The sequence below is a fragment of the Schistocerca gregaria genome, unplaced genomic scaffold (genome assembly GCF_023897955.1).
Source record: "Schistocerca gregaria isolate iqSchGreg1 unplaced genomic scaffold, iqSchGreg1.2 ptg000066l, whole genome shotgun sequence".
Taxonomy (NCBI): Eukaryota; Metazoa; Arthropoda; class Insecta; order Orthoptera; family Acrididae; genus Schistocerca; species Schistocerca gregaria.
Genome location: NW_026061707.1, coordinates 7,070,101 through 7,077,375, shown reverse-complemented (window position 1 = coordinate 7,077,375; position 7,275 = coordinate 7,070,101).

The window sequence follows — 7,275 nt, the reverse complement described above, 5'->3', positions numbered from 1 at the left end:
ACTTTTTCAAGCTAAGTACATTAATTTATCATAACGGAACCGTGGTAATGTTCCACGAACCCAAATAAAACCAAAAGATATAATAGCAAGCTTAATAAAAAATATAAAAGAATAAAAATAACCGCCCAAAAAAATTAAAGCCAATAACATTCTTATGAAGACAATTCTAGTATATTCAGCTAAAAAAATTAAAGTAAAACCACCCGCACCATACTCAATATTAAATCCTGAAACTAACTCAGATTCCCCTTCAGCAAAATCAAAAGGAGTACGATTAGTTTCAGCTAAGCAAGAAGCAAAACAAGCTAAAGCTAAAGGAAAAGAAATAATAATAAATCAACAATAAAGCTGATAGTTTATAAAATCAAACATATTAAAACTACCAATTAAAATAATTAAAGACAATAAAATTAAAGCTAAACTAACTTCATAAGAAATTGTTTGAGCAACAGAACGAAGAGAACCTAATAATGAATAATTTGAATTAGAAGATCAACCAGCAATTATAACAGTATAAACACCTAATCTAGTACAACATAAAAAAAATAAAAATCCATAAGAAAAAGAACACATATAAGTTAAATAAGGAAAAATTACTCAAACGGCTAAAGAAATCATTAAATTAAAAACAGGGGAAAAATAATAAAGTAGGTAATTAGATATAATAGGAATTGGCTGCTCCTTACAAATTAACTTAATAGCATCTCTAAATGGCTGAGGAATTCCAACAAAACCTACCTTATTTGGACCCTTTCGAATCTGAATGTAACCTAAAACCTTACGCTCTAATAAAGTTAAAAAGGCAACACTAATTAAAACACAAATAACCAATAAAAGAAAATTCAAAATAAATATAAATAAATCATAAAGTATCAATACTATTTGTAGAAAAAATCTACATAAATGAATTCTAAATTCAACACATTAATCTGTCAAAATAGTAAATAAATTAATATTAATCAATATAACAAAAAATATTTTAACCATATGGTCCTTTCGTACTAATATGGATTAACAATCTTATGATAGAAACCGACCTGGCTCACGCCGGTCTGAACTCAGATCATGTAAGAATTTAAAGGTCGAACAGACCTAATCATTGGGCTCCTGCACCCAAAATTTTTCTTAATCCAACATCGAGGTCGCAATCTGCTTTGTCGATATGAGCTCTCAAAAACAATTACGCTGTTATCCCTAAGGTAACTTAATCTTATGATCATAAATTATGGATCAAAATAACAAACATAAATAAATGATATAATAATGAGGAGTTTATCTATTCTTCATGTCACCCCAACAAAACATCATCATTAAATATAGAAAGACAAACAAAAAACTATATAAAAGTAAAATGTCAAGCTCTATAGGGTCTTCTCGTCCTAAAGAAGAATTTAAGCCTTTTGACTCAAAAGTTAAATTCAAAAATTTATTAAGAGACAGTTGATTTCTCATCAAGCCATTCATTCCAGCCACTAATTAAGAGACTAATGATTATGCTACCTTTGCACGGTCAAAATACAAGGCTCTTTAAAAATACGCTCAGTGAGCAGGCCAGACCTCAAAATATAAACAAGAGGACATGTTTTTGATAAACAGGCGGAAATCAATTTTGCCTAGTTCCTTATAATAAGTTCACAAGGTAAAAATTTCATACAAATAAATATACTAATTCTATCATTATTACAAAAATTTTAAAATTAAAATAATAATCTTAATAAAAAACCTAAAATATTTATAAAATCAAAATAAAAAATAATGAACTAAAACGTAATCTTAAAGATAGCTGGTTTAAAGCTTACTATTATATTTTTATAAAATAAATTATAGGTTATTAACTTCAAAGCTTATCCCTTAAAGAATAAATAAGTTAATATTTTTACTTAAAAAATTAAATAAAAACAAATAACTTTAAAAAATTAAATTTTTTCTTAAGAAACTAGATATCTTGGGAAACGATTAACATCTCATTTCTATAAATAATTTAATAATAATTATGATACATTAACTATAACTTATTTATAAATCAACCCAAATCGAGACAAGTAAAATAAATACTAAAATTTTGATAAACCCTGATACAAAAGGTACAATAAATAAAATCTACTTAAAAAAATTTAAAATAATATTTCATAAAACACTTACATTACCAATAAACTATAATTTAAAAAATCAATTCTATAAAATATACTAAGACAAAAATACAATAAAATTATTTATATAACATAATTAAATAAACAAAAAATAAATATAATAAAATAAATAATCAAGATATCCTGATTTGCACAGAAAAATTTTCAGTGTAAATGAAACACTTTACTAATAAGTTATATCTTGAAACTCTTCCTAGATACACTTTCCAGTACATCTACTATGTTACGACTTATCTCATCTAAATTGAAGCTACTTTAAAATAAAATAGAATAATCAATAATGAGAGCGACGGGCGATGTGTACACATCTCAGAGCCAATATCAGTTAAATTAAATAAATTAAATTACTATCAAATCCACCTTCATTAACAGTATTTCACTATCAAATCCGTTATAAACAAAAATCTATTGTAACCCACCTCCTCTTAACTATAAGCTGCACCTTGACCTGAAATATTTTATAATTATAAATCTTGAGAATTATAACTCTAAAAAGATTCTCTGATAACGGAGATATACAAACAAATAAATTAAGTAGAGTAAATCGTGTATTATCAATCATGGGGTAGGTTCCTCTGAATGGAATGAGATACCGCCAAATTCTTTGGGTTTAAAGACCTTAACTAATAGTACCCTGGTAAATATAATTAACATTTAAAATAATAGGGTATCTAATCCTAGTTTATTATTTAAATTTCACAGATTCATAAAAAGGGCCACAAATAAATTTTAACATTTCACCTTACAAATTTATATTTCAACCCTAATAATATAAACAACTGTTTTAACCAATAATATTCACTTGTATCAATCGTATAACCGCGGCTGCTGGCACGAATTATGCCGATACTAAATCAATTGCTAAATCCAAAATCACTTGATAATTAAATCAAATTACTGCAAAAAGAACATTTAGTCTAACAAAACTTACATATAATACAAAGAAAAAGTGAATAAACAAGCAAGAATAAAACTTTTAAAAATAAAAAATAAGAAAATTTTAAATCTATTAATTCAGGAAAAAATAAAAGATTCAAATATTTAAAGAAAAAAAAAAGAAAAAAACCACAAACATTAACAAAAAAAAAAGAAACGCCCCTATGTATGACCACAACAACTTCTCTATTATATATAATTAAAGATTAATATGGAACATGTATAGCAATAAATGTATTATATTCTTTCTTATTTAATCTTTCTTTTCACTAATAAATAAAGAAAGATTAAATAATATAATAAATATATTTTATACAATTATGTAATTTAATATAATATGTTATTAATATGAATTCTTTTTTTTATATTAAGTTAACTCTCATATATATTAGTTAAATAATCTAATTATAGATAATTTACATAATTATAATTAATATAATTATTTATATTAATTATAATATTTTATATTTAAATTAATAATTTTATTTATTATATCCAATTATAATAATATTAAATATTAAATTACATATTATTATATATATTATATTATAATAACCTATTTTAAGCTAAAAACATAAGTAGCTATAATCCTAGGTAAATAATTGCATTAAAATAATCAATTGATAATGGTAAGATGAACTTATAATACTTTAATTTCAATTAAATGTAATATATTAATATAAATTATTTATTATATATATATATATATAAAAAATAAAATGAGCAGGATAAATTAATCCTAATTAAACAAAATAATACATAAAAGAATTTCAAAAAAAAACTTTCGATTTATATATTAAATAAATGAAGTGCCTGATTAAAGGGTTACCTTGATAGGGTAAATAAAGTAAATAAAATTACCTTCATTAAAATTACATAAGATAGAATTAAACTACCTCCTTTAGTATCAAAAACTAACGTGCATCATACACCTTAATGTAAAAAGGTAAGCTAAACAAGCTAATGGGTTCATACCCCATTTATAGAGGTATCAATCCTCTCCTTTTTAATGACCAACAACTCTACAAAACTTCTCTTCCTATCAACATTAATGATAGGAACGATCCTGTCCATTTCATCAAATTCCTGATTTGGGGTTTGAATAGGACTTGAGATCAACTTACTTTCATTTATTCCGCTCCTAACAAGAAATAAAAATATAATAATAAATGAATCATCAATTAAATATTTTATTGTCCAAGCAATAGCATCGAAAATATTATTATTTTCAATTTTGCTGATTCAAATAAAATATCCCATGGGATGGGAAACAGAATTTATCCCATCAATAATAATTAGATCTAGACTATTATTAAAGATTGGAGCTGCACCTTTCCATTTCTGATTTCCAGAAGTTATAGGAGCATCAAGATGAAATAATTGTTTAACATTAATAACATGACAAAAAATCGCCCCAATAATGGTCTTATCTTATTGTATTCAATTAAGAACTTTTATTTGAACAATTATTATCTTAAGAATTATTATTGGGGCAATAGGAGGTTTAAATCAAACATCCTTACGACAACTTTTAGCATATTCATCAATCAGACATCTAGGTTGAATAATTAGATCATTAACAGTCAGAGAAAACATCTGAGAACTATACTTCATTATTTACTCACTATTAAGATTAATTATAGTTTTATTATTTAAGCAAATAAATTTATTTTTCATAAATCAAATTTATTCAGCCAGAAATATAAAAACCGAAATTAAATTCATAATATTCTTATCTTTATTATCTTTAGGTGGACTACCACCATTCCTTGGATTCTTACCAAAATGAATTGTAATACAATCATTAATAGAAAACAATATAACAACTATTATAACTATTATAGTAGTATTTACTACAATTACACTCTACTACTATATACGTATTAGATTCTCAGCTCTAATTATATCATACACAGAAAATTCGTGATCTATAAAGATAAAGTCCCAAAAATCAAGAATCATTCTTCCTATAACAGTAATAATTTCAACAATAGGATTGATTTCAACATCAACCTTAATTTCATTATACTAAGGACTTAAGTTAATCAAACTAATAACCTTCAAAGTTATAATTAAAAGAATAATCTTTTAGGCCTTAGTAAAATTTTACACCTCTAGAATTGCAGTCTAGAATCATAATTGAATATAAGACCTAAATATGATAAGAGAGAAAACATCTCATAAGTAGATTTACAGTCTACCACCTAAAATTCAGCCATCTTACCGCAAAAATGATTATTCTCAACAAACCATAAGGACATTGGTACTTTATACTTCATATTTGGAGCATGAGCAGGAATAGTAGGAACATCAATAAGAATACTTATTCGTGCTGAACTTGGCCAACCCGGATCTCTAATTGGGGATGACCAGATTTATAATGTTATTATTACAGCTCACGCATTTGTAATAATTTTCTTTATAGTAATACCTATTATAATTGGTGGATTTGGTAATTGACTTGTTCCACTAATAATTGGTGCACCAGATATAGCATTTCCACGAATAAATAATATAAGTTTTTGATTACTACCACCTTCACTAACCCTTCTTCTTACATCTTCTATAGTAGATAATGGTGCTGGTACAGGATGAACAGTTTACCCTACTCTAGCAGGAGCTATTGCACACGGGGGTGCATCTGTAGATCTAGCTATTTTTTCACTGCACTTAGCAGGTGTATCATCTATTCTTGGTGCAGTGAATTTCATTACAACAGCAATTAATATACGATCAGAAAGTATAACTTTAGATCAAACACCTTTATTTGTATGATCTGTAGCTATTACAGCATTACTTCTCCTTCTTTCACTTCCAGTTTTAGCAGGAGCTATTACTATATTATTAACAGATCGAAATTTAAATACATCATTCTTTGACCTCGACGATACTCTGACTACCCAGACGCATATACATCATGAAACGTGGTATCAAGAATTGGGTCTACAATTTCTATTGTAGGAATCATTATATTCATTGTAATTATATGAGAAAGAATGATTACAAACCGAGCAATTATATTTAGAGCTAACATAAGAAGATCAACAGAATGACTACAAAATAACCCTCCTGCAGAACATAGTTACTCAGAATTACCATTAATCTCTAGATTCTAATATGGCAGATTAGTGCAGTAGATTTAAGCTCTACAAATAAAGGTTTGACCTTTTATTAGAAAATATTTATTAATGGCAACATGATCAAAATTATCTCTTCAAGATGGAGCTTCACCATTAATGGAGCAATTATCATTCTTTCATGATCATACTATGGTCGTATTATTATTAATTACAGTAATTGTAGGTTATGCCCTAAGTTATATATTATATATTGCCTATACTAACCGTAATATACTTCATGGACATTTAATTGAAACAATCTGAACAGCTTTACCAGCAATTACATTAATTTTTATTGCCCTTCCATCATTACGACTATTATATTTACTTGATGATTCAGTAGATGCAATAATTACAATTAAAACCATTGGACGACAATGATATTGAAGATATGAATATTCAGACTTCATAGACGTAGAATTTGACACTTATATAACACCAGAACAAGACCTAGAAAATGATGGATTCCGACTACTAGATGTAGATAACCGAACAATCCTACCAATAAATACAGAAGTACGAGTATTAACAAGAGCATCAGATGTTTTACACTCATGAGCAGTTCCTGCATTAGGGGTTAAAATTGATGCAACGCCAGGTCGGTTAAATCAAGGAACATTCACAATAAATCGACCTGGATTATTCTTTGGACAATGCTCAGAAATCTGTGGAGCAAACCACAGATTTATACCAACTGTAATTGAAAGAACTTCAGTAAATTTATTTATTAAGTGATTATCTAAGATAATTTAAGGAGTTAGTTAATATAAATAACATTAGAGTGTCAATCTAAAGTAACTAAAAAAAATTAGTACACCTTGAAATTCATCAGATGACTGAAAGTAAGTAATGGTCTCTTAAACCAAATAATAGTAAATTAACGACTACTTCTGATGGGGAAATTATATCCAAATCCCTCAAATATCCCCTCTTATATGATTCTCACTATTCATTATATTTTCAGCTACATTAATCTTGTTTAATCAAATAAACTTCTTCTCATTTAAACCTAACCTTATTAAAAGAGCAGAAAAAGGAACAATTGAAATAAAAAACTTAAATTGAAAATG